Source organism: Palaemon carinicauda, chromosome 9 (assembly GCF_036898095.1).
Source record: "Palaemon carinicauda isolate YSFRI2023 chromosome 9, ASM3689809v2, whole genome shotgun sequence".
NCBI classification, from domain to species: Eukaryota; Metazoa; Arthropoda; class Malacostraca; order Decapoda; family Palaemonidae; genus Palaemon; species Palaemon carinicauda.
In genome coordinates this window covers 132,135,552-132,163,051 of record NC_090733.1, presented here as the reverse complement: position 1 = coordinate 132,163,051, position 27,500 = coordinate 132,135,552, and the positions used below count along the sequence as shown (strand labels likewise).

Below are 27,500 nucleotides of genomic sequence, written 5' to 3'. Positions count from 1 at the left end.
TGAAGGTAAAAATAGCCTACGTTAGAGGATATAGAACTCGGTAAGGTGAAATACACAACAATAATGAAAAGTTTTGGTTACATTTTTCAAGGATTTCTACAGTGAATTCTAATAACCTTCCTAATCAAAACTGAAAAATTAACTAAAGCAAATTATATGCAACCGAGATATACATGAACAAATTAAAAAGAAAAGGCAAAATTTTGTTAAATTTCTATTTGATATTCAACTTTCTCCGAAATAAATAACCTATGAACATACAAGACAATGACCATTCTGGCAGCCAAAGAAACAAAAAGAAAGAAAGAAAAAAAAAGAGTACTGTCCAAAACTGTAACGCTTTGGAGACATTTTGCTTAACGTCCAAAAAGCCTACATACGACACTTTGCTTTAAAAAGTACCATCATTCCTATGCGTCTGATAGCTCAGTTCGTAGAACGATGAACTGTAGTCGGAGATTTCAATCTAACATCCACAGGTCTCGGGTTCAAATCGGGTTCTAAGGAAAAAACTTTGCTAATGATTGTAATGAAGATAGAATCAAGTCAGAGAGTTCACTTAACAATTAACCTCATGCAAATATCGTACCTTTTTATACCATACTTGTACTTTTTCTTAACAGTAAAAGTGCAGAAATGAACTAATAGACAGTATAGCCTATTTCGTGTTGATTCAGTTTATTTCCAGCCCAAAAGTTTTCCTTCGAACCGGATTTGAACCAGTGACCTATGGATGTCTGTTCATCTGTTTCCAACTACAGTCCACCGCTCTACCAACTGAGCTATCGAAGGCATGAAGATATAAACGAATGTTACTTTTTAATAAATAATAACGTACCGCAATGCCAAACAACATGTTTACAAATATACAAAATTTCAAATAGAAATATCCTTACTCTCTTCCCGTAAGTAAAACATATAGAATTGAAAATTAACAAAAAGATACCAGAATGAAAAAAATTAAGTTCTGCATCCTGATAGAATTATCCAAATATTAATAAATATTTCATTGAATTATAGGGAGGAATACCATATACAAATTATATTCCCCTGTGTAAGATGAATGCTATCCTATACGTTTTGATTGGGGTCATAACGTAACAAAAGCACTTACTTTGTCGAGTTGAATAAAAATATGTAAGAATCCAAGAGTCATTTGCAGTATGACAAAAATTCACTGATAAGTAAAGACAAAGGAATAATTAGTTTATCATAATTATACAGCCATCAAAGCCTTATACAGGTGCATATGCACAGGGAGGGCAGAGGGAAGGGAGGAATCCAATGCTAACTCAAAAACTACATTAGTTATCCATCTTTTCAAAATTTATTGAAAACGAACCTGGGATTTTTATTTTATAAAGAAAGTCTGCTTTTCATCGACTCGATAGAAATTTTAATTCCAAGTAAATTTTTCTATTTACTTTAGATTTTCATTAAAAAAATATCCAGAGAGTATTTGCCGACTCCCTTAATCTGCTTTTCCAATTTAGACACACAAGAAAAGGCGACTGACAATACTTTCCATTCAATATAGACCCAATTCTAATTAGGTTAACTATAAATGAACTAATTTGATCCATAAACGCAGAGAGAGAGAGAGAGAGAGAGAGAGAGAGAGAGAGAGAGAGAGAGAGAGAGAGAGAGAGAGAGAGAGAATTTCTAACCACATGTGGAGCTACATGCATTGCAACCTGTTGCTCCGAGTGACCGTTTTCTATACGACCAATGATTTTGGTGAGTAACTTTGTATTTTCTAATATTTTCTTTTGTTCATTTCATTGGATAATATCGCCCAAGGTTCGTTAGTGAACGTAAAAATTAGTATTAACCTAAAAAAAAAAATTATGTTGACAAGTGTAGAAAATATGTGTTTTTAAGATAGAGGAATAAAACTTGGATCTTTATACAGTATGCACAATACAAAAATATATTAGTTTTTAAACCAATAACTTTGTAGCTCTAGTCAATTCTAGCTCCGATTTCTATTTTTCATTCAACTCTTTCTTCAGCCTAACTAAGATGACAAAGGTCAAGAGTCTGTGTAACCTAAGGATAAAGAAACTGACAACGTTAGCATTGGAGGGGGGGAACTTCGCGTCGATTATTGGAATACTAAAAAGAGTCTACATCTCAATGATAAGATCAGTCATTGAATATAGGGTCAGCTACCTGACGCACATCACCCAGAGGCAGGCTAAATTATTAGAGAGCTCAAGCTGAAGGCAATCAGAATCAACTACGGAACCCCATGTGTATTAATGCACACATTCTGAGGAAGGAGGCAGAACCACCAACCATACAACAATACCGGAAGGAAATAACAGCAAGAAATCTAATAAGAACAGTAGCTGATAGCGATGAATACTAGTGTAGGGACAATCTGTTAAATGACTCAAAGGCATCTACTAAGTGAGAAATAAAGCAAGAGCAAACCTATGCAAGGAGACTGTAGAAGACTGCACTGAAGCAAAGGCACAATAGACGCATGAAATGGCACTCTGGGACATACCATCGATATCAGTGCAATGGAGGGAAACACCGACAAGAAAGAAAGATATCATAGTGCAAGAATTACAACAAGAGTTCCTCAGAAAACTGGTGAATATGAAGAGAGGAGTAATAGTATACAAAGATGTGAATAGGGAAAACGTTAATGGCAGGTCAGCTCCAGCACAGTAAGGCTCACTCAGCAAGCTCCTACACCGCTCCCGATCATCGTAGCTGGCTGAATTTCTCGGCCCAGCCGAGTTTTTTAGCTCAGCTCACTGCTGTCTCCTCTGCCAGAATTTCAGTAGACTTTCACATCATGACTGTCTCCCGCCTTGCCGAGTGCGACGAATACTGGCAATTCTTATGTGTTTGTGCACAACACTTCAAGGTCAAACCAACCCCGGGACCACACTTCAGGGTAGTCTCACCTTATGAAAGTCCCCCAGTAGTTTTTCCAGCCACCACTCCAGCTGCTGATTCACTGCCCCCCACTCCACCCTCTGCCACTTCAGAACCAGAGACATATGCATCAGCCAAGAACCTTGGTCCTCCCAATGACACTCCTTCACCTGATCTGGCAGAGAGTCATCTGCCAGGTTGCAATTGCACCAGGTGCCGGACTCTGCTCCTAGGCTGAGGCTCCTACTATCTCTGGTACCAAAGTGTCCGTGCAATCACAACATCCCGCCTAATCAAGCCATAAGCAGCTGCCCAGGTACAAGCTGCCGGCCACCGGTGAAACCCCGCCATATACAGCAGTAGCTGCCACTGCAGCTGCACACCCCAGTATCCAGATCACGGTCAGACCCAGACCCTCCCCCAAGGATCAGGACAGCGCCAGCTTTCTTCAGAGGGAATCTTCCCCAACGTTCCTTTACCCTGCTAAGAAGTTGAGAAAGCTGGTCTGCAACTACCCTCTCAAAATGCCTCTGGCTTTCATCACTGATTGCTGCAATATTGCCCACGCTGAACGTCAGAAGGGCAGTCACCAAGAACCCACGAAAAAAATAACAGTTACCTTCAATGAGCCGATCCCACTGTCCCTTAACCTCGAACTATGGGGAACCTTCCCTAAAGAAGACAAGACCGAAACACTACATTGTTTCAACCACCAGCAATTTGACCACTACAAAGCTGACTGCAGGAGCCCAACAGTTTGTGGTGTCTGCAGCAGTAAGCCCCCAACTCAAATCTGTATTGATGCATAAAAGGTTAGAAACATTGAAGACTGTCCTATCGACTACATCAACCAAAACACCGCCACAGCCACAGAGGATTCCATGCTCAAGACCTTCACACCATCCACCCACTGTTCCTGATCCTGTAACTGTTCCTGTTCCAGCTACTGCTCTTGCTCCAACCCCACCTATCCAGAATCCTTCCCCTACTACACCTATCCAGAATCCTCCTCCTACCCCATCAGCTCCATTCCATTAATAGTCAAGTAGAATCGCTGTTCCTTGCAAATTTGATCACCTAGTCCAACGTTTTATAGCTAAAGTCTGCTTCCTACTACAGACTCCCTCCCTAACCATCCAATCCCTCTTTTCCCCCCTAGTATCACCCACCTAGAGCGGGGATAAGCTTTTATGCTTAAAACTGCTTCTGTTCTCTCCTACTCAATACCTTTCTCTCTTCTTCCAGTCTCTTCAACTCACTGGGGTTTACTCATGCAAAACTTTCTCTACCACTATAATTACTATCTTCAGTTACATGAGGAGCATGATTTCTGAGTCCCTGCAGTCACGATCTTTGGGCTGAGCAACTGCATCTACCTTGCCTTATCTGGCTTGGTTGTGCTGTGAGCAAATTGATATCACACCTAATATAATGAGAAAAAGCTGACACCTGCAGTCACGCTCTTTGTGCTGAGCAACTGCTCAAGGGTACACCTCTTGAATTATAGTAAAACACGTTGAGTTTCCTTTGGGGGCTATGACTTTTAGTCTAAGAGCCCCGGCCGGAGCTACTGTCCAGTCAGTCTGTGTGTGTGGAATAGAGTTCTATGACTGTGGGAGAAAGAGAAGCATTTGCAGAGTCTACGGGTTAGTGATGGGTGCTCCAGCACTCTAATATAGATTTTCGGAATTCTAGCGGGAACAACATTTGAATTAATGTTGTCACCATTGTGGTCATTAGCAAAATAGTTTTCCTTCGAACCGGATTTGAACCAGTGACCTATGGATGTCTGCTTGTAATTACCAACTACAGTCCACCGCTCTACCAACTGAGCTATCGAAGGCCTGCAAGGTGATAGTAAAGTTACTTCTTAAGACAATCTACGCTTTCTAGGCTCCGAGCATCAGGCTTCAAAATCAACTAATTCTCGGTCAAAAGTATTTCCTTTTCATTCTATCACTCAGAGGTTCATTGCTCTTTCTGTTCATTGGTTTATTATTTCACTATATAAATTTAACAGATCAGATGATAACACACGTCCCTTTCTTTCACCTCTCTCGATGTGACGAGTCTCCAATTCATCATTTTTTTACATTCACTGATGTCTATTGATTCCAATCTAAATTTTCCCATCGATATTTATCTGTTATGGTATCCTTATATGGTCTACATGTTTAACCCTTTTCATAGTCAACAAAACATATCGATCCATTTTCACTTCCATTTCTCTCTCCATCAACAGTCTTAAAATAAAAAACTGCATTTCTTATCCCCTATCTCTAATAAAACCGTATTATAGACTGCTTTATGTTTTTATTCAGGCTATTTCCAACGCAATTTTTTTCCTTCATACCGGGTTAGAATCACTGACCTATGGATTTCTGATTGAAGTCTCCAACCACAGATTACTACCAAATAGCGATCGAAGGTCGGAAAAAAAAAGAGGACACTTGACGTAGATGCACAGATCAGGTGTATTTCGGGACGTTCTCTAGCCGACTTGTTCTTTCTGGACCGTAGGTTACACACACATTAGTAAGGACGGGAATGCTGGCTTAAGGAATAATCTTAATACAATTTATATCCAAAGGGAATTCCCCTCAGAATCAATAAATCTTATATATAGTTTTGTCAGCCAAAACAAACTCATTTTTTCCCCTCAAAAATCATAAATTTGATATACAGTGACTTTTGTCATCCAAATAAAATATTTTTCTGTAAATTTCCCATAACTACTGTATTATCCATTTTTATATAAAGAAAAAATATGGATAAGAAGATGAATAAATATCCAAGTGGTGTATTTGTTAACCAAAGTAAGACTTAATAAGAAAAGTGATAGAAACAATTAATGTTTGTCGAATATCCTCACCATGCAAGCAGAGAGAGAGAGAGAGAGAGAGAGAGAGAGAGAGAGAGAGAGAGAGAGAGAGAGAGAGAGAGAGAGAGATTTTCTAGCCACAAGTTGGCCGTTTTCTATATGACCGTCCTTTTCATTATTTTTTTTCAGTTTACTTTTTTATCATTTCCTCTGAAAGGACAAATGTTAGATATTGAACTCAAAATAAATATAAACTTCTATCAGACTTCATTCAAGTGAAATGTGCACCAATAATATTTTTCAAATCTAAGACATAAATTATTCTAATCTTAATTCAAAATTCAACAAACTTCCCAAGAAAAAGTTAACAAATAAACAGAAAAAAATACCTTTTTAGTGTTAAGAAGCGAAAAATACTTCTGACCGAACCGACCATGATTTAGCGACCTGTTGCTTGGCATTCAAAGACCATAGATTATCTTAATAATCAATATTACCTTTTCTTTCGAAATTTAATTGACTTCCTAATTAAAACTAACCAATGAACAGAAAGAAAAATGACCTTTCGGGTTTAAGAATCAAACCAAATGACCTGTTGCTTGGCATTCAAAGACCATAGATTATCTCAACAATCAACATTACCTTCTCTTTCAAAATTTAATTGACTTCCTAATTAAAACTAACCAATGTACAGAAAGAACAACGACCTTTCCGGTTTAAGAATCAAACCAAATAACTTCTGACCGAGACTGCTAGGAGTTCAGAAAGCGTAGATTGTCTTGACACATAACATTACTGTACTCTCACTTTGCAGGCCTTCGATAGCTCAGTTGGTAGAGCGGTGGACTGTAGTTGGTAATTGCAAGCAGACATCCATAGGTCACTGGTTCAAATGCGGTTCGAAGGAAAACTATTTTGCTTATGATCACACTGATGACAGAATCGGTTAAGTAGGTCCCATAAAGAAGTATAAAATTTCCAATGTCGAAAACAACATCAGATTTTACAATACTTTCACTTATTCTGTCCAGTAATATTGCTAACCTGATTGAGACGTCTTTTAGACTATTTCATATTAATTTTGTTTGTTGCCAACATAAAAGTTTTCCTTCGAACCGGATTTGAACCAGTGACCTATGGATGTCTGCTTGTAATTACCAACTACAGTCCACCGCTCTACCAACTGAGCTATCGAAGGCCTGCATTGTGAAATTACAGTAATGTTATATCTCAAGATAATCTACGTTTTCTGAACTCCAAACATCAGGTTTCAAAATCAATGCAGTCTCGGTCAGAGGTATTTTTATTTCATTCTATAAACGAGAAGGTCATAGCTCTTTCTGTTTCCCTGTTGAAGCCCTTGGGCATATTGCTCCTGCTTCTCAAACTAGGGTTGTAGTTTAGCAAGTAATAATAATAATAATAATAATAATAATAATAATAATAATAAATACACTTTCATAGTGGAGAATATGAAAGAATCTGACTGTTGAAAATTGCAAATTTAAGATCAAAATTGACAAAATTTTGGCAAATTTTATCTAAGCGAAATTCACAATAACACTTTAAAAGATTCAACTAAATTCTATTTTCCTCTATTTAAAATTCAACCGACTTCCTCAGAAACATTAATGACCTTTCCGGGTGTATACTAATATAAAAGATATTTGCGACCAACACTGCATTGTTTCCGAGACCTATCTTTTGGCGCTCAAGAAGAGTAAATTAAGAAGTAACATTACTCATAACCTTGCAGGCCTTCGATAGCTCAGTTGGTAGAGCGGTGGACTGTAGTTGGTAATTGCAAGCAGACATCCATAGGTCACTGGTTCAAATCCGGTTCGAAGGAAAACTATTTTGCTAATGACCACAATGATAACAGAATCGGGTAAGTAGGTCCCATAAAAAAGTATAAAATTTCCAATGTCGAAAACATAACGTCAGATTTTACAATACTTTCACTTATTCTGACCAGTAATATTGCTAACCTGATTGAGACGTCTTTTAGACTATTTCATATTACTTTTGTTTGTTGCCAACATAAAAGTTTTCCTTCGAACCGGATTTGAACCAGTGACCTATGGATGTCTGCTTGTAATTACCAACTACAGTCCACCGCTCTACCAACTGAGCTATCGAAGGCCTGCAGAGTGAAAGTACAGTAATGTTATATCTCAAGACAATCTACGTTTTCTGAACTCCAAACATCAGGTTTCAAAATCAATGCAGTCTCTGTCAGAGGTATTTTGTTTCATTCTATAAACGAGGAGGTCATAGCTCTCTCTGTTTTCCTAATAAAGCCCTTGGGCATATTGCTCCTGCTTCTCAAACTAGGGTTGTAGTTTAGCAAGTAATAATAATAATAATAATAATAATAATAATAATAATAATAATAATAATAATAATAATAATAATAATAATAATAATAATAATAATGGTTAATTTCTCTTAGGAAGTCGGTTAAATTTTGAAAGAGAAGGTAATGTTGCTTGTTGATATAATCCATCATGTTTAAACGTCACGCAACAGGTCTTCCAAGTCCAAAGTAGAGCCGCTTTGGTCAGAAGTATTTATTGTTTCTTACAGCTTGAAAGGTTATTGTTTCTTATTCTTTTAATTGCATATCTTAAGATCAATACGTCCACTTTTAGTTAAAAAGATCTTTTCTTTTTATTTTCCAGTAAAATGTACTGAACATAAAATAACTAATAACTAGCGAGAAAGATAACTTAATAAAAATATAATACTGCACATTGACAAAAGAATCTAAAAATTACTGCATATATATATATATATATATATATATATATATATATATATATATATATATATATAAATATGTATATATATAATATATATATAATTATATATATAATATTGTAATTAATTTAATTGACAAACATCGTTTATAAATTACTTTACCCTTCCATAAGACGAATGAAGATTTTCTGACCGTTCCCAATGTGTCATCATAATTAGATAACGTTGATGACCGAGAGGCAGATTTTGAAACCAGGTAAATCATGAGTCTTTTACAGCATAACTGATATTTTTCGATAAAAAAAAAGCAAAATAACTATTTCACTATATTCTTTAAACCATTACAGCCTTATACGGGGTATCACCAACATAGGAGTGGGTGACTGCACACCCAAGCCTATCTCGAAAACTAGTTAGTTACCCCTCGTTTTGAAAAGGGTTGAAAATGGAACTGAAACTTGGGATTTATAACAGGAAGGCACCTTCTCAATCGCCAAAAGGTTTATTCGCAGTATTTTTTTTCCAATTTCTTAGATATTTCTGTAAACAATATATATGAGAGAGAGAGAGAGAGAGAGAGAGAGAGAGAGAGAGAGAGAGAGAGAGAGAGAGAGAGATAGTGTGTGTTAGCAAAAGTTGAGCATTAAGCAGAAAATGGCTCCAATAGATCCTCTCTTCCGTTTATAATGAAGATCAATCGTAGGTAGGGAACTCAAAAATCATATGATCCATCAAACCAAATATCACAAGTTAAATACTATAGTATCTTTCTTTTCCAACAAGGGTTGCAGCTTAGCTAACAACAACGACAACGACAACAACAACAACAGCAATAATAATAATAACCAATATACTTTCATGTGGACAGGATATGAAAAAAATGACAGGGGGACATATACCAATAACGAAAATATTTAGGTCGAATTTAAAAATGCCTTTCTGATCAAAATTGGTAAAATCTAAGCAAATTTTATCTGGGCGAAACATAGAAAACTCTCAAAAAGATTCGTCTAAATTCTATTATCTATTTGAAATTCAACTGACCTCTTCAGAAACATTAAAATGGCCTTTGCAGCTGTAGACTAATATAAATGCTTCTGACCGAAACTGCACTGTTTCAAAAACTTAACTTTCGCCGCTTAAAAAGAGTTAATTTATAAGTAGTAACATTAGTATAACCTTGCAGGCCTTCGATAGCTCAGTTGGTAGAGCGGTGGACTGTAGTTGGTAATTACAAGCAGACATCCATAGGTCACTGGTTCAAATCCGGTTCGAAGGAAAACTATTTTGCTAATGACCCCTAATGAAGACAGAATCGCTTAAGTAGGGTTGTAAGTAGGTAATAGCAATAACAACAACAATAATAATAATAGCAATAATAATAAAAATAATAATAATAATAATCATAATAATAATATACTCCCTTGTATGGAAGATATGAAAGAATTTGATAAGGATGAATATATACCAATAACGCAAAGATTTCGGTAGATCTTCTTCACTGTTTTAAATTGCAAATTGAAAAAGGCTTTTCTGACCAAAATTGATAAAAATTAAGAAAAACTTATCAACGGAAAATACACACCAACATCTGAAAAGATTCAAGTAAATTCTAATCTAATTATCTTTATATTTAAATTGAACCAACTTCCTTAGCCATATTAATGACCTTTCCAGCTGTAGACTAATATAAATGATTCTGACCGAAACTGCATTGTCTCAGAGACCTGTCTTTTGCCGCTCAGAGAGAGTAAATTGATAAGAAGTAACATTACAGTAACCTTGCAGGCCTTCGATAGCTCAGTTGGTAGAGCGGTGGACTGTAGTTGGAACTTTCAAGGCAGACATCCATAGGTCACTGGTTCAAATCCGGTTCGAAGGAAAACTATTTTCTTAATAACTCCTATTGAAGACAGAATCGCTTAAGTAGGGTTGTAGGTAGGTAATAACAACAACAATAATAATAATAGCAATAATAATAAAAATAAAAATAATAATAATAATAATAATAATAATAATAATAATAATAATAATAATCTTCCATGTAAGGAAGATATGAGAGAATTTGATAAGGATGAGTATATTCCAATAACGCAAAGATTCCGGTAGATTGTCTTCACCGTTTTAAATTGCAAATTGAAAAATCCCTTTCAGACTAAAATTGATAAAACTTAGGAAAAACTTATCTACAGGAAATACACACCAACAACTGAAAAGATTCAAGTAAATTCTAATCTAATTATTTTTTTTTTTTAAATTGAACCAACTTCCTTAGCAATACTAATGACCTTTCCAGGTGTAGACTAATATAAATGATTCTGACCGAAACTGCATTGTTTCAGAAACCTATCTTTTGGTGCTCAGAAAGAGTAAATTGATAAGAAGTAACATTTCTATCACCTTGCAGGCCTTCGATAGCTCAGTTGGTAGAGCGGTGGACTGTAGTTGGTAATTACAAGCAGACATCCATAGGTCACTGGTTCAAATCCGGTTCGAAGGAAAACTATTTTCATAATGGCCCATAATGAAGACAGAATCCCTTAAGTAGGTCTTATTAGGTAGGTAGTATATAATTTCCAAACTGGATCTTATATAGTCTGATTTTACCGCACTTTCACTTTTCTGAGCAATAACAGTGCAGAAATGAACGAACCTGATCCATAGACTTTTTCATGTTATTTTGATTATTGCACACGCAAAAGTTTTCCTTTGAACCTGTGGCCTATCAATATCTGATTGAAATCTCGAGGGGTATTGGAGTTATACTGACTGACAGCAATTTCGCTTACAGAGCAAGATATCTAGCATATCTCAACACCAAGCAATAGGTCTCCAAAGAAACAAATAAAAAATAAAATACTAAAGCATCCTCCTTTCCCAACAAATATTCTAGCTTTGATAACAACAACAACAACAATAATAATAATAATAATAATAATAATAATAATAATAATAATAATAATAATAACAACACCAATAATATACTTTCATGTGTGGAGAATAGGAAAGAATTTGATAAGGTGGAATATCCAATAACGCAAAGATTTCGGTCAATTTACTTCACTGCTGTAAATTGCAAAGGCAAAAAATGTCTTTCTGATCAAAATTGATAAAACTTAAGAAAATTGTATCTACGTGAAATACACACCAACACCTAAAAAGATTCAAGTAAATTCCATTCTCCTTTTTATTGAAAATTCAACGGACTTCTTTAGCAACATTAATGACCTTTCTAGCAGTAGACTTATATAAATGCTTCTGACCGAAACTGCATTGTTTCAGAAACCTATCTTTTGGTGCTCAGAAAGAGTAAATTGATAAGAAGTAACATTTCTATCACCTTGCAGGCCTTCGATAGCTCAGTTGGTAGAGCGGTGGACTGTAGTTGGTAATTACAAGCAGACATCCATAGGTCACTGGTTCAAAACCGGTTCGAAGGAACACTATTTTCATAATGACCCCTAATGAAGACAGAATCGCTTAAGTAGGACTTATTAGGTAGGTAATATATAATTTCCAAACTGGAACATACATCATCCGATACTAATCTGAGAAATGAGTGCAGAAATTAACGAACCTGATCCATAGACTTTTTCATGCTTATGTTTATTATTGCACAAGCAAAAGCTTTCCTTTGAACCAGTGACCAGAAGTACTGAATTTATACTGGCAGACAGCAATGTTGCTTATAGATATAGATATCTAGTGTATCTTAAGACCAAGAAATAAGTCTCCAAAGAAACAATGTTTCTATCAGAAGTGCTTTTGTTTTCTATTGTGGGTAAAAAAAAAAAAAAAAAAAAAAAAAATTCTGTATATGACAAAACTATCTGAAAATATCAGAATATTTTTATATCAATAAGGGACGAACACCAGATGTAAATTACTTTTCATGTAGAAGATGAAGCTAATTACATAAATTTTGAATGTTTAGTCAAATTACTCGAAAGCAAAGTTGAACACTATATATATATATATATATATATATATATATATATATATATATATATATATATATATATATATATATATATATATGAAAGATCAATAATAATGGTGTTACTGTTTTTATAATATTTTATTTCAATTGTTCATCATTTATCTTTGTTAATTTCCTTGATTCCTTTCCTCACTAAGCTATTTTTCCCTGTTGAAGCCCTTGGGCTTATAACATCATACTTTTCCAACTAGGATTATAGGTTAGTTAATAATAATAATAATAATAATAATAATAATAATAATAATCTCGAGCCATATCCAGTATGACAAATTATCTGAGATGGCAAAACCCATAATAACAAGTTTATTATATTCATAAAGAATTAAATTATGTTACGGGAGGTTAGTACACACATGTTGAAAAGGGGGGTGGAGGTTCAAATAGTGTAGCTATAAAACTAAGTTAACTACCCTTCATTTCAAAATTGATTGGAATATCGGGTTTAATATGAGAAAGATGGCTTTACTTCGAATTGCCCAAACTTTAATTTTCAGTAATTTTTACCTATTTACTTTAGATTTTCAGATGATATAAATAATGATATAAAGCAACAGATGTTAGCAGACAGTATTTGCTACCCAAATCAATCTCCTTTATCCTAAATTCCTTAACCAGTGAGAAAGCGATAGACAACACTCCCTAGTCGATATAATTTCAACTAGTTTTTGGAAGTGAAATAAGCAGAGAGAGAGAGAGAGAGAGAGAGAGAGAGAGAGAGAGAGAGAGAGAGAGAGAGAGAGAGAGAGAGAGAGAGAGAGAGAATTTCTAACCACATGTAGAGCGACATGCATTGCAACCTGTTGCTCCGTGAGACCGTTTTCTATATGACCGATGATATTAATGAGTATCTTATGTATTCTCTATTCTTAACTATTCTTCATTTCAGTGGATCATATCACCAGAGCCCAGGAAGTGAATGCAAAGAGGAGTTTTACCCTCCATCAAAATTAAGTTGGCCAGTGCAAAAAATTCAAGAATGTTTTCAAGATAAAAGAAATAGATTTTGAAACTTCATATGTACAGCTTATTGAATATAATAAGAAGTTTAACCAATAATCTAGCTATCAAAATTTGCTCTAATGTCTATTGATGGATTAAAAAAATTCAGCGTAACTAACAAAACGAGAGAGATTAATGAAATTGCATTATGGTGAACTATTTCATTCGAATTTTATAAAAGATTAACCAAACTTCATAAACAAAAATGATAAACGACATAAAAAAAAAAATCTATAAAAACTGGACGGCTTTTGGAGACGTTTATTTGGCTTTTAGGAAGAACATATTATTTCAAGAAATTTCGATTTGTATACCTTCGATAGCTCAGTTGGTAGAGCGGTGGACTGTAGTTGGAACAACAGACATCCATAGGTCACTGGTTCAAATCCGGTTCGAAGGATTAGCATTTCATTTATGACCTAAATGAAGAAATGTCAGCAAGAGTATGAACGATATATATTATTGCCATTATCAACTTAGGATAAGCGAAAGTAAATTCTTTATAAAAGAATCATTTCATATACAGTTTGCCTAAAGCTACCTTGACACTTGGACAATATTTGTCCTTATTCAGTAGTGCTTCACGGCCAGGCATCCCATTCTTGTGGTAGGCAGCATGAAGCACTTTTTTCACCCCGTCAGCCCACTAATACACGCATAAGTTACGCACTGTCTACGCAATACGCTGCCAAAATTGGGACGCATTGGTACGTATTGACACGCTACGACATTAATAGTTTACGCATCGGTTACTTATTGACATGCACTGACATACCTAGTTCAGCAAATGGCACACACAAACAATTTGTTGAACATTTCAAAAATCTCTCTCCGACATGGCAGGCAACCCCCCCCCCCTCCATACACTCCTCACGCTCGTTCCCAAGGACTTAATCACGTACACACCGAAGAGCACGCCACTATGGGAACGAAAATCATGCAAGTGACAGTGACGAATTCCGCTGTAGGAATCTGCTTATCTTAAGAAACATCACTGCCCAGTATTTTAGGTTTTTGGTAGTTCAATTGGTAGAGCAGGCAGGAGCTGTGGAGATGTATGAGAGAAAAGGGAGTCCCTAAGAAATGCGTAAGAATCACCCAAGATATGTATGAGAGGGGACAGGCAAATGTTAAGAACAGTATAGGCCTAACAGAAAGTTTCCCAGTAAATGTGGGACTACATCAGGGGTCTTCATTAAGCCCTTACCTATTTGATCTGGTCATGGATGTAGTAACACAAGGTATTAGAGATCAGTCTCCTTGGTGTATGCTTTTTGCTGATGATGTTATACTGTGTAGCACTAGGCGAGAGGTAGTAGAAGAGAAACTGGAGGAGTGGAGAAGAGAAATGGAAAATCGATGATTGAAGATCAGCAGGAAAAAGACAGAGTATTTGAAATTGAAAAATGGGGAGAATGGGAAAGTTAGTTTACAAGAAGAGAGATTGAAAAGAGTTGAAAATTTCAAGTATTTAGGATCAACAGTTGCAGAGAATGGTGATCTGGGGGCAGAAATAAACCACAGAATACAAGCAGAATGGAAGAATTGGAAAAAAGTGCGTGGTGTACTGTGTGACAGGAAAATAGGGGTTAAGTTGAAAGGTAAAGTACACAGGACAGTTGTGAGACCAGCAATGATGTATGGAGCGGAGACGTGGGCAATAAGGAAGACAGAAGAGAAGAAACTGGATGTGGCAGAGATGAGAATGTTGAGATGGATGTGTGGGGTGACAAGAAGAGATAAGATACGGTATGAGGTAATTAGGGGTACCACAGCAGTCAGAGAACTATCAGATAAGATCCAAGAAAGTAGACTGAGGTGGTATGGTCATGTCATGAGAAGAGATGAACAGTATATTGGGAGGAGAGTGATGGAAATGGAGGTACATGGAACGAGAAGGAGAGGGAGACCAAAGCTAAGGTGGATGCACTATAACAAGGATGACCTTCGATCAAAGGGATTAACCGGTCATGAAGTGTGGGACAGAGGTAGATGGAGAGCGCTGGCCAGAAACGTCGACCCCATATAGGAGTGGGAAGGGATGCAGACAAAGAAGAATTGGTAGAGCAGTTGGTTGTAGTTGGTGAAATCAAAAAGTTATCAATAGGTAGCTGGTTTGAAGAATTTTTTTTTTTTAACATGAAAACATGGCCAGTATAACGTTATTATAGGGTGATTCTAAGGTGATAAAGGCGTTATGAACTTCTCACCTTGGGCTGTGATACTGCATTCAATGGTACATATAGAAAAAAATAGATAAAATGAAACTTTCAAATTAAAGGATCTACGTCACCTCTTCCAGTCCGGAATCTATTATGCGATTTATAATAGCGAAGAGAGATACTGCAATGGGTCACATATTTCTAAATAATATAAAAAATAAATGTTGATATAAAAGTGAAAAATATAAAAAATGCCTCACAATCAAGCATCCCCATTAACAATGAAGAAAAACAACAAGAACAAAAATAACAGTAAAAATAGAATACAATATTTTCAAGGCAAGCTATCTATATTCGTACCACGCTTAGTGGCATTTTGCATAAGTATTGCTTATTAGAGCAGATTTCAAAGCTTTGTATCTGTTCTTGATAGCTTATCAGTGGGTTTCTTCCAGCATCGTTTGATTCTGTGATATTATGATAAGTGGAGATGGAGCCTCGTTTCCGCCTCATCTCCGTAGGATTTCCCTTCCTGTTTGATTCTGTAATATATGATAAGTAGGTTTTCAGTCTCATTTTCGCTTCATTCTCCTTTCGATTCGTAGTTGTAGGCTACCAGATATCTATAGGCCAATGTTTTCCTATTTTTACCACCAAATATTGGGTTGAAAAATAATTTGTCTGAAAATTTAAACTGAACCAAAATTCTGCCGTGATAGATAGAAATAGCCCAACATTGTGCAATATTAAAAAATGTCTTATTGAAGAGGATGGAGAATTATATATATATATAAAAAAAGGGTATTCTGGAAGTCACTAATGAGGAGGGGAAGGTTGGGATACTTGGCATTCCATAATTAACTGTTAAGGATAAGGGAACCGGAGGCAGCAACACCATCAACAACATAAAAGGACTTAAACTAAAAGGACCGTATAACAGAACCTACTAGGAGCCTGAGAGGGAACAAACGAATCCCAAAAAGACTCAGGATAGGGAGAGCAGATATGGATAAGATTAGTTACGTGATACTATAAGGGCTAAAGCCCAAACCCACCGGGAAAGTCATTCTGTAAGTCTTCATATAGAAAGATCAAAGGTCTTTCTGCCCAACTCATTCATTGTTACTATCTTAGAATTATCAATATATCTGTTATTTGACTCGGAGACCCATAATATTTATCTGTTATTCACTACTTGAGCACTTGACTTACCAAAGGCATACGATAAAACAAGTTTAGCATTCGAAAATAAACTTCCTTCAGGATCTAGCACCAAGCAACAGGTGGGCAGATCACCAGGAGCCCATATTTTTTTTCTGCTAAACACATTCCTAAATCAACTATATAGTTTCTCTAATCAATCACTATTCCTCTTACTGGAAGTTAATTTTCAATAATTGTCAATGGATATAATGGGATTCTCATATCAATCTTAAATTTCATTCAAAACTTATATTGAAGTGTTCATTTTTTAATTCCATGCTAGACTTTCAAAGTTGATATTTTATCTTAGTGTTGTCACATTTAATGTAAACTTCATATCTGAATCTGGTGTCATCGGTGAGCCTTGTAACAATCTGAATAAAAGAGCTTATCCTTTTTTTTTTTTTTTTATTTGGAAGTAATTTTCTTCCGAACCGAAATATAACCATCGACTTGTAGAGGTATCAATAGAGAATTTAACCTAAGGGTAGCTCTACAGCCAAGGAGTTATTTCAGACAGATTTTGACAGCAATGTTGGTCATTGAATTACCAACTCTGATTCAAGCAAGAGTAAAAACCCTCGGAGCAGATCCTATCAAAGGCCTAGAAAAATCAAGAGATTTAATATAAGAAAGCTTAGAAATATCAAGATAGTTCACAAAAGAGAACCTAAATTTTGCTAAAATAGAAAGACCCGATTTTGTAAACGCAGATATGGATCGCCTCTGAACCTATATGATAAAAGGAGCATTTATTCAAATTTACGTTCTCTAAAGGTGTCGATAAAACCTCCTAGTGATCTATTGACTTCTGTTCGTGAGTTTTAAGTAGGGCCCACAGTTGACCATGAAGACAAAACCGCCCTAAAGACCTAGTGCTGAGCAACAGGTGACCAAAGCAACAGGGATAATGCAAGTTTTCTCTTGACAGCGTTTAAGGCGTCACACGCGTTTTCAACTTTACCATCGCTTTTGATTGACAGATCACCGAACTACCTACCTGACCTTCCATTTCAACTAGCAGATAAACCAAATACCTTTCAAATTATTTAAATTTCACGATTGTGCACCCCCTCCCCCCAAAAAAACAAGAAATTTGCTACTCTAGGCAATGTCAATTCATTTAATATTCATAAATGAGAAACTACTTCACAAGGCCGTCAAAATTACATATAAAGTAGACAAAAAGAAAAGATAAATCTCCCTACACTACCTATTAGTTGATTGAAATATACAATATACCCAAACGCAAAAAAAAAAAAAAAAAAAAAAATACTGATCCTTTGTGACACATTTCCTATATTCATTAGTACCAGCAAAATATTGTATCTTACCTTCACACGACAATAGGTTGGACCGCACCTGAAAAGAAGGAAAAAGGTATGTAAGATAACATAACTAAATATCACAAATAAAGTTAAAAAGGGCAGAAGCAGTACCATTGACAATAGAATTGAATAGGTCACTCAATTGGATCAAGACGCAAATTAGGACTTTGGTTTTTAGAACTGCCACAAGGTTCAAGACACAACTTTATACTTTGGTTTAGAACTGCCACTAAGTTCAAGATACAACTTTAGACTGAATTTAGCACTGCCACAAAGTTCATGACACAATTTTGGACTTTGGTTTTAGAATTGCCACAAAGTTCAAGACACAACTTTGGACTTGGGATTTAGAACTGCCACAAAATTCAAGACGCAACTTTGGACTTGGGATTTAGCACTGCCACAAAGTTCATGACACAATTTTGGACTTTTATTTTAAAATTGCCACAAAGTTCAAGACACAACTTTAGACTTTGGTTTTAGAACTACCACAAAGTTCAAGACACAACTTAGGACTTTGGATTTAGAACTACCCCAAAGTTCAAGACACAACTTTGGACTTTGGATTTAGAACTGCCACAAAGTTCAAGACACAATTTTTGACTTTGGATTTAGAACTGCCACAAAGTTCAAGACACAATTTTTTACTTTGGATTTAGAACTGCCACAAAGTTCAAGACACAATTTTTGACTTTGGTTTTAGAACTGCCACAAAGTTCAAGACACAATTTTTGACTTTGGTTTTAGAACTGCCACAAAGTTCAAGACACAACTTTAGACTTTGGTTTTAGAACTACCACAAAGTTCAAGACACAACTTTAGACTTTGGTTTTAGAACTACCACAAAGTTCAAGACACAACTTAGGACTTTGGATTTAGAACTGCCACAAAGTTCAAGACACAATTTTTGACTTTGGTTTTAGAACTGCCACAAGGTTCAAGACACAACTTTATACTTTGGTTTAGAACTGCCACTAAGTTCAAGATACAACTTTAGACTGAATTTAGCACTGCCACAAAGTTCATGACACAATTTTGGACTTTGGTTTTAGAATTGCCACAAAGTTCAAGACACAACTTTGGACTTGGGATTTAGAACTGCCACAAAATTCAAGACGCAACTTTGGACTTGGGATTTAGCACTGCCACAAAGTTCATGACACAATTTTGGACTTTTATTTTAAAATTGCCACAAAGTTCAAGACACAACTTTAGACTTTGGTTTTAGAACTACCACAAAGTTCAAGACACAACTTAGGACTTTGGATTTAGAACTACCCCAAAGTTCAAGACACAACTTTGGACTTTGGATTTAGAACTGCCACAAAGTTCAAGACACAATTTTTGACTTTGGATTTAGAACTGCCACAAAGTTCAAGACACAATTTTTTACTTTGGATTTAGAACTGCCACAAAGTTCAAGACACAATTTTTGACTTTGGTTTTAGAACTGCCACAAAGTTCAAGACACAATTTTTGACTTTGGTTTTAGAACTGCCACAAAGTTCAAGACACAACTTTAGACTTTGGTTTTAGAACTACCACAAAGTTCAAGACACAACTTTAGACTTTGGTTTTAGAACTACCACAAAGTTCAAGACACAACTTAGGACTTTGGATTTAGAACTGCCACAAAGTTCAAGACACAATTTTTGACTTTGGATTTAGAACTGCCACAAAGTTCAAGACACAATTTTTTACTTTGGATTTAGAACTGCCACAAAGTTCAAGACACAATTTTTGACTTTGGTTTTAGAACTGCCACAAAGTTCAAGACACAACTTTAGACTTTGGTTTTAGAACTGCCACAAAGTTCAAGACACAATTTTTGACTTTGGTTTTAGAACTGCCACAAAGTTCAAGACACAACTTTAGACTTTGGTTTTAGAACTACCACAAAGTTCAAGACACAACTTTAGACTTTGGTTTTAGAACTACCACAAAGTTCAAGACACAACTTAGGACTTTGGATTTAGAACTGCCACAAAGTTCAAGACACAATTTTTGACTTTGGATTTAGAACTGCCACAAAGTTCAAGACACAATTTTTTACTTTGGATTTAGAACTGCCACAAAGTTCAAGACACAATTTTTGACTTTGGTTTTAGAACTGCCACAAAGTTCAAGACACAATTTTTGACTTTGGTTTTAGAACGGCCACAAAGTTCAAGACACAATTTTTGACTTTGGTTTTAGAACGGCCACAAAGTTCAAGACACAATTTTTGACTTTGGTTTTAGAACTGCCACAAAGTTCAAGACACAATTTTTGACTTTGGTTTTAGAACGGCCACAAAGTTCAAGACACAATTTTTGACTTTGGTTTTAGAACGGCCACAAAGTTCAAGACACAACTTTGGACTTTGGTTTTAGAACGGCCACAAAGTTCAAGACACAATTTTTGACTTTGGTTTTAGAACGGCCACAAAGTTCAAGACACAATTTTTGACTTTGGTTTTAGAACTGCCACAAAGTTCAAGACACAATTTTTGACTTTGGATTTAGAACTGCCACAAAGTTCAAGACACAATTTTTGACTTTGGATTTAGAACTGCCACAAAGTTCAAGACACAATTTTTGACTTTGGTTTTAGAACGGCTACAAAGTTCAAGACACAACTTTGGACTTTGGTTTTAGAACTACCACAAAGTTCAAGTCACACATACCCTATGGCTTTAAAAAGGCTACAAAGTTAAGAAATAAAAAGCAATTAAGTTTGTACCAATCTTTTTATTTCGTATTGTAGACCAATTTTAAAACGTTATTAGCCCTCTTTCACTTTCTTCTAACCTCTCCCATCCCCGACCTATTCTACCCCGCCTTACATACATATTGTACGTATGTACTTTGCTTTACATGACCTCAACTAGATCCTCTCAAAGTACTAAGATATCCAAAGAGATGTTGTCCCAAATTTCTTAATTATTCCTCGTTGAGTCTGCTGTATGAAAAGTATTCTCCCTGTTTCTATCATCTAACCTGTAACCAGAGTTTAAGAAGTACATTTAAAAACACTATGCTTTAAATAAAATGCCAAGAGGGTGACTTACGCATTAATTGTTACGATTAAAACTGGATTCAAGCCACTTAAAAAGCCAATTAAAAATACCTTTCCTGGAGTCGAAATCTAACCACAGATTTATGCATTTAAACCCTATTCCAACTAGTGACCTATTCCTCTGAAATAACTATTTTTCGAACAGAACGTAAAAAAAGAAAAAAAAATTACCTACATAATATAATTAACATAATTTTGAGTCACTTTCCAAACTGTGACCTATACTTTTTTAACACACTATATTTCGAACCAGATTTGGAGCACTGACCTATGCATTTAATCTTAGTACTCCATTATCCATACTAAAACCAGAACACGCTTGGTGGCTATCCCGAATTAACGAACGAACACTGGCTTCTGCATGCAGGACTTCTTACCTCTCCAACCAAATTTGGACAGATAACATTTAAGAAATTTAGAGATACTATCTTTTGAACTCTATTGGAACCAGTGACATACTTATATAAAATCACTATCCTTCGAACCGGATTTGAACCAGTGACCTATGGATGTCTGTTGTTCCAACTACAGTCCACCGCTCTACCAACTGAGCTATCGAAGGCATACTTCTCACTGGCAATGTTTCCGTGCAATATGAAAAAAAAATCAAGAGGATCTAAAGTTAACCAACATATGTGCAGTGCAATATTGGCTCAAAACATTTTCTTAGTGTCTTATGGCTGTCAGAAACGTTTCCAACGTATCTAGAATGTCATCTAGTTTTGCACATTCCAATAATAATAATAATTTTGAGAAATAATAATAATAATATTTTTGAGAAATAATAGATAATAATAATAATAATAATAATAATAATAATAATAATAATAATAATAATAATAATAGTTATAATAATTTTGATAAATAATAATAATAATAATAATAATAATAATAATAGTTATAATAATTTTGATAAATAATAATAATAATAATAATAATAATAATAATAATATACAAACAAACGAGAATGTAGATCAAAAGCATTTCAAATGCAGAAAATTATACTTTGTAAATATAACGATAAAAACGTAATCTGAAAAAAAAAAAAAAAACAGGGGAACACAAGATGACATTATCTTGCCGTAATGAAGGTAATCCAAGTCCACAACAATACCTGATGATATCTGGCCTTAATTACTGGTTATATATTATAAAATAGCTTCACATTATCAAAGTCATCGACGAAGTAAATATATTTCGTATTTTGGTTAATACGGAACATATTGGAATTGATATAATTTTTTTTCTGAGAGAGAGAGAGAGAGAGAGAGAGAGAGAGAGAGAGAGAGAGAGAGAGAGAGTGAGAGAGAGAGGAAAAATAGATTGATATTGAGAGAGAGAGAGAGAGAGAGAGAGAGAGAGAGAGAGAGAGAGAGAGAGAGAGAGAGAGAGATTGATATTCAGAGAGGAAAAATAGTTTGATATTCAAAGAGAGAGAGAGAGAGAGAGAGAGAGAGATATTTGGTTATTGACATTTAGTGAGAGATGTATTGCTATTCAGTGAGAGAGAGAGAGAGAGAGAGAATATCGAATGTATCTGACTCAGGACAAACCTCTTAACTTTATACAAGATTCAAACTCAAAACCTCGTCCTTCGAACCGGATTCGAACCAGTGACCTATGGATGTCTGCTCGTGAGTTCCAACTACAGTCCACCGCTCTACCAACTGAGCTATCGAAGGGATGAGATGAGAAGCTACGTTGCTTAACAACACCAGGCACATTGCTCATAAGAGCAACTTTCTATGATTATCTCGCATCAAGTAATAATGTCTCCACAGTGATATACATGTCTTGTAGGCTGTTTATTTACATAGTTTTATGATGACTAATTTCATGAAGATTTTATTTTACCCACGGTTTTAAATTATCTAAATTTTTTTCCGCTTAAAACCATTAATGCAAGAGATTTTAAACTCGGTTATAATCTATGAATTTAATGAGCAGTATAAATAAATCGTTTTAATATGAAATCCCAAAATCTTCATGAAATAATAAATACATAAATGTTAATTGGATTAATCTTTTAATAGGTTATTGCATGAAGCAACATTAAACACTTCATGCAATTAATATAGTTACCCATCAATAGAGAGCTTTAGAACACGAGAATGTATATTGAGCCGTTCTGGTCCGTCTACTTTCAACAAGTGTGTAATCAATTAAATAACTTTTATTAAGCACTTCTGAAGTTTAAAGTCTAATCTAAAAAAAAAAAATGGACACAATAAAACAGGCTATCAATTTTGAAATAAATCGGACAATACAGTATATTCAGTCCATGAGACATTCCAAAAATGAAGTCTCCGTTTATCTTTACTGAACCGTTAAACTGAAACGGTTAAAGTTAACGGAAACTAGCAGACGTTTGAAATGACGTTCAAGTGGGTGTGGTTTAGCACTGAGAGTTCGTGTACCTGAGTACGTGTACGCTGAGAAGATATATGGATTAGCAATGACAAGAACACCCTTCTTTGCATAACAGGTTTCTTGGTAGACCTCTCTCTGCGTAAACACGTAACTTGTTTAGGAAAGGTGTGGCTCTGTGTGAGGAACTTGGTAACTAGAAACGATGTGCGTGGATCAAGATTGGCCTGGCTCTCTTTAGTACAGTTGTCTTCACTAATTCCGGAAAACTTCGCGGGAAGTTAAAGGAGACGTATAACAGTTGTAATTGTAGCAGGTAACGTGTTTAGCAAGAGAGAAACTGTTAGTAACGCTGCCTTTAAAACAAATTCGCTGAACTCAGTTCTTATTAATCTTACAAATTCTCTTTAAAGGATTAAAGGCCGCTCATTAATGGCAGAGGCAAGGGACAGTGACATTGCCCTAGCAAGCAGGACAATGCCCTAGAGACTGATCATATATCATATGATCAAAGCCCAAGCCCCCCTATCCACCCAAGCTAGGACCAGGGAGGGCCAGGCAACGGCTGCTGATGACTCAACAGACAGACCTATAGGCTACCCCAAACCCCCAACTTTAGCTCACAAAGATGGTAAGGTTGCAGACACTAATGGCACTAACGAAACTGAGCGGGACTCGAACCCCGACTGGCAAACACCGGGCAGAGACGTTACCAATCAGGCCACAACAACCCTAAATAGATTAATATTGTTACTAGTTCAATAGTATTTCGTAAAAATTAATAAGACTGCTTTTGATCACGCGTTTACAAGCTCAACGACTTTGTTTAACAATCAGCGTAGTCAACAGTTACTCTTTTGCTAAACAGCATTACCTGCTACATTTTACAGCTATCAGACGTCTCCTTACCTTCCCGGGAAGTGTACAAGAATTAGTGACGCCAACTGTGCGCTACATAGCTATCAAGTTTTTTCTTTTTTATCTTTTATTATGAAATACACATTTAAAATCTTACAATTTATAACATATACATCATAGTATATTTACATGATTAAATTTTTATTAAGTAGGGACGAAGGTTGCTAACTAGTACAGATATAGAAACCCTATTTAATCAGAATTAGTGACGCCAACTGTGCGCTACATAGCTATTAAGTTTTTTTTATCGTTTATTATGAAATACACATTTAAAATCTTACAATTTATAACACATACATCATAGTATATTTACATGAATAAATGTTTATTAAGTAGGGACGAAAGTTGCTAACTAGTACAGATATAGTAACCCTATTTAATCAGGTTACATGTGGACTGAATAATTTCCTCGTGGTTGAATACTGAGTCTAGAGGAGGTGTGTGGCTCCCTTGACTCAACGGTTAATCAGTAACTTAGTAAGTTAACTGGGATAGGACTCCCTCTGGGATCCTGGATTACAGGTAAAGTTTAGGCTTTTCCATAAAAAGGGTCTCCATAAACCCGAAGATGAAGACAAATAGCCATTCTCATTGCTCAAAATTCTCATATCTTTTAGGATATGTTACAGTTGGATTCCACCTTGGAATTTCCAGGATCAAACCGTCTCTTACTTGGTCATTCCAGATTTCCATTACCTAATTACAACCCGCTGGTTCGGCAATTTGTGGGGGAGTGTGGTTTCCCAGTGTACTTCTAGGGGTAACCCCTCTCTTTAGGGTATGAGCATTTCCTCTACTACTGAGCGTTACAGGAGAAATATATATATATATATATTATATATATATATATATATACACACGTATATATATGTATATATATATATATATATATATATATATATATATATATATATATATATTTACACGTATATATATATATGTATATATATATATATATATATATATTATATATATATATGTATGTATATGTATGTAGTTAATACCATCACTAATCTCTGAGATTTCCTCCCCATTCTCTAGTATTAAAGAAAAATACAATTTCTCAAGATTAATTTGTTTCTGGAATACAGGAAGATACTTAAAATGCAATTGGGGATAAATTACTTACGTCAGTGTCAATGTACTTAGGCTTAATAATAAGTGTGGCAGCCTAGACATATACAGTAAGTCATTTTCCCTGTTCACCTGAACAGTAACTCGTTATCATTTTTTAACTTCGTAATATAACAATTGGAAAACACGTTTCTACAAGTTAATGTCTCGTTTTCTGACTTTAAACTATTTACTGCAATTCCACTTTTAAGTCAAATTTGACATTTTCATAGCTGCTGCTTTGTTTTTTATTCTGCTCTATTTTGAACAAATTTACTTTCAAATTTAGTTTTTTTTATTAGAAGACCAAACTTCTTATATTATCCATGAAGATAATTTGGCTCCATATTTCTTAAGTATACTGTATTCAGTATTTTGCGCCCTCTAACAATCTTCTCTTACCTTACAGCTTCTGCAAACTTCATATTGTCACTCAAATTTTGTAAGTAATTTATCATCGCTGTTAGTATATTCACGGTGAGTTAATTCTTTACAGTTTGATTTTCTACGATTTTTTTCTTCTGGCCGGGAGCACACTAGCGACTCTGTGGCGCCACAAAGCCACAGCATCGTGTGGCGGGGATGTGGTCTCCCATAGGTTTCCATTGTTTTCGAAGCCACGCCACGCCTGTGGCGGGGATGAGCAACAGAGAGCCATCGCTTGCCACAGTCGCTAGTTTGCGCGGCAAAACTTGAAAACAATGGAAACCTATGGGAGACCACATCCCCGCCACACGATGCTGTGGCTTTGTGGCGCCACAGAGTCGCTGGTATGCTCCCGGCCTTAAACAGATGGAATTTGGGTCACAGGTCAAGGGAGCCACTGAGCACCAGATTCAGGGAGAAAGGGGGCGCATTGCATAATAAAGTTGGTTAATAGCGGATGAAAGGAGGCTGCAAAGACCCTTTAGTAATACCTACATTGTACACTGCCATCTTGAGACGGCAGTGCATTGTATCGCGTGGGGTGTAGTGACTGCACTACTTCGCCACAGGAAATTTTCATTAGATACACGGAATGTGGAAGATAAATCTCGATTAAAGCCTGTATGAGAGAAATTCGTTCTATTAGAAGATATAAGATTTATAATTTTTATCAATTTCTGATTTAATATTCACTTAAAAAAATTTTTTTTAGGAAGTTTTATTCTCCTTTTAGGTTAGAGTTCTCTTTTTCGAGGGTATATATACTCAGGCACACTATTCTATCTATCCTTATTTCCTTTCCTCACTAGGCTATTTTCCCTATTGGGGCTTGCTTACAGCATCCTGCTTTTCCAACTAGGGTTGTAGCTTAGCAAAAATTTGTCTATTGTCTAAGAGAAAGGCGAAATCTCCATTATTAGTGACAGTTTTTAAAATCAAGTATCAACGTACATAAGGATGTAAAAATTGAAAAAAAAAAAAAAAAAAAAAAAAAAAAAAAAAAAAAAACAACATTAAAAGTTGTCCTTATATCAAGATCAAAGAAAGAAGCACCAGGTTCCTCATAGTCTGTGCACTCTCTCACTCAAAAGGTGCCAGGATCCTCAAAAGCGAGTCGTGCTTTTGATGAGGAAGCATCAAAGGCGAAAGACACATGAAAGGTACCGCAGGGAAAAGAAGAGGTGCACCAAGATGAAAGAAGGTTGATACGTTAGCGAAAGACAAAAAACAAGAGGGGGGGGGACCTTTCTTGGAAAGCACAGAGCAGGTTAATAAGTAACGAGAGAGAGAGAGAGAGAGAGAGAGAGAGAGAGAGAGAGAGAGAGAGAATCTGGGTAAAGGTTGAAAGGTCATTCATAAATGCAGAGGCAAGAGTCAAGACAATGCCCTAGAGACTGACCATATGTACATATGATCAACGCCCAAGACCCAAATCCACCAAGTTAGGACCAGGG

At 35.7% G+C, this 27,500-nt stretch overlaps 1 long non-coding RNA gene and 13 other non-coding genes across 14 annotated transcripts in view; 7 read left to right on the top strand and 7 right to left on the bottom strand.

The window, feature by feature from the left end:
* LOC137646876 (uncharacterized) overlaps positions 1-18,201 on the bottom strand; it is a 117,949-nt gene extending 99,748 nt beyond the window's left edge. Inside the window, exon 1 of the long non-coding RNA XR_011045490.1 lies at positions 18,172-18,201. This is a non-coding gene — a long non-coding RNA (uncharacterized lncRNA). The remainder of the gene's footprint in view (positions 1-18,171) is intronic.
* Positions 700-792, bottom strand: TRNAY-GUA (transfer RNA tyrosine (anticodon GUA)). The gene is made up of 2 exons: positions 756-792; positions 700-735 (listed from the first exon to the last, which is right to left on the bottom strand). It is a non-coding gene; the product is annotated as a tRNA-Tyr (tRNA).
* Positions 4,644-4,735, bottom strand: TRNAY-GUA (transfer RNA tyrosine (anticodon GUA)). Its single transcript is given in 2 exon segments — positions 4,644-4,679; positions 4,699-4,735. It is a non-coding gene; the product is annotated as a tRNA-Tyr (tRNA).
* On the top strand, positions 6,529-6,620 carry TRNAY-GUA (transfer RNA tyrosine (anticodon GUA)). The gene is given in 2 exon segments: positions 6,529-6,565; positions 6,585-6,620. It is a non-coding gene; the product is annotated as a tRNA-Tyr (tRNA).
* On the bottom strand, positions 6,820-6,911 carry TRNAY-GUA (transfer RNA tyrosine (anticodon GUA)). The gene is given in 2 exon segments: positions 6,820-6,855; positions 6,875-6,911. It is a non-coding gene; the product is annotated as a tRNA-Tyr (tRNA).
* Positions 7,471-7,562, top strand: TRNAY-GUA (transfer RNA tyrosine (anticodon GUA)). Its single transcript is given in 2 exon segments — positions 7,471-7,507; positions 7,527-7,562. It is a non-coding gene; the product is annotated as a tRNA-Tyr (tRNA).
* TRNAY-GUA (transfer RNA tyrosine (anticodon GUA)) lies at positions 7,764-7,855 on the bottom strand. Its single transcript is given in 2 exon segments — positions 7,764-7,799; positions 7,819-7,855. It is a non-coding gene; the product is annotated as a tRNA-Tyr (tRNA).
* Positions 9,661-9,752, top strand: TRNAY-GUA (transfer RNA tyrosine (anticodon GUA)). Its single transcript is given in 2 exon segments — positions 9,661-9,697; positions 9,717-9,752. It is a non-coding gene; the product is annotated as a tRNA-Tyr (tRNA).
* On the top strand, positions 10,263-10,355 carry TRNAY-GUA (transfer RNA tyrosine (anticodon GUA)). The gene is made up of 2 exons: positions 10,263-10,299; positions 10,320-10,355. It is a non-coding gene; the product is annotated as a tRNA-Tyr (tRNA).
* TRNAY-GUA (transfer RNA tyrosine (anticodon GUA)) lies at positions 10,882-10,973 on the top strand. The gene is given in 2 exon segments: positions 10,882-10,918; positions 10,938-10,973. It is a non-coding gene; the product is annotated as a tRNA-Tyr (tRNA).
* On the top strand, positions 11,822-11,913 carry TRNAY-GUA (transfer RNA tyrosine (anticodon GUA)). Its single transcript is given in 2 exon segments — positions 11,822-11,858; positions 11,878-11,913. It is a non-coding gene; the product is annotated as a tRNA-Tyr (tRNA).
* On the top strand, positions 13,786-13,872 carry TRNAY-GUA (transfer RNA tyrosine (anticodon GUA)). The gene is given in 2 exon segments: positions 13,786-13,822; positions 13,837-13,872. It is a non-coding gene; the product is annotated as a tRNA-Tyr (tRNA).
* Positions 18,202-21,697: 3,496 nt separating the features above from the next.
* On the bottom strand, positions 21,698-21,784 carry TRNAY-GUA (transfer RNA tyrosine (anticodon GUA)). Its single transcript is given in 2 exon segments — positions 21,698-21,733; positions 21,748-21,784. It is a non-coding gene; the product is annotated as a tRNA-Tyr (tRNA).
* Positions 21,785-22,812: 1,028 nt separating this feature from the next.
* TRNAY-GUA (transfer RNA tyrosine (anticodon GUA)) lies at positions 22,813-22,904 on the bottom strand. Its single transcript is given in 2 exon segments — positions 22,813-22,848; positions 22,868-22,904. It is a non-coding gene; the product is annotated as a tRNA-Tyr (tRNA).
* Positions 22,905-27,500: the final 4,596 nt, after the last annotated feature.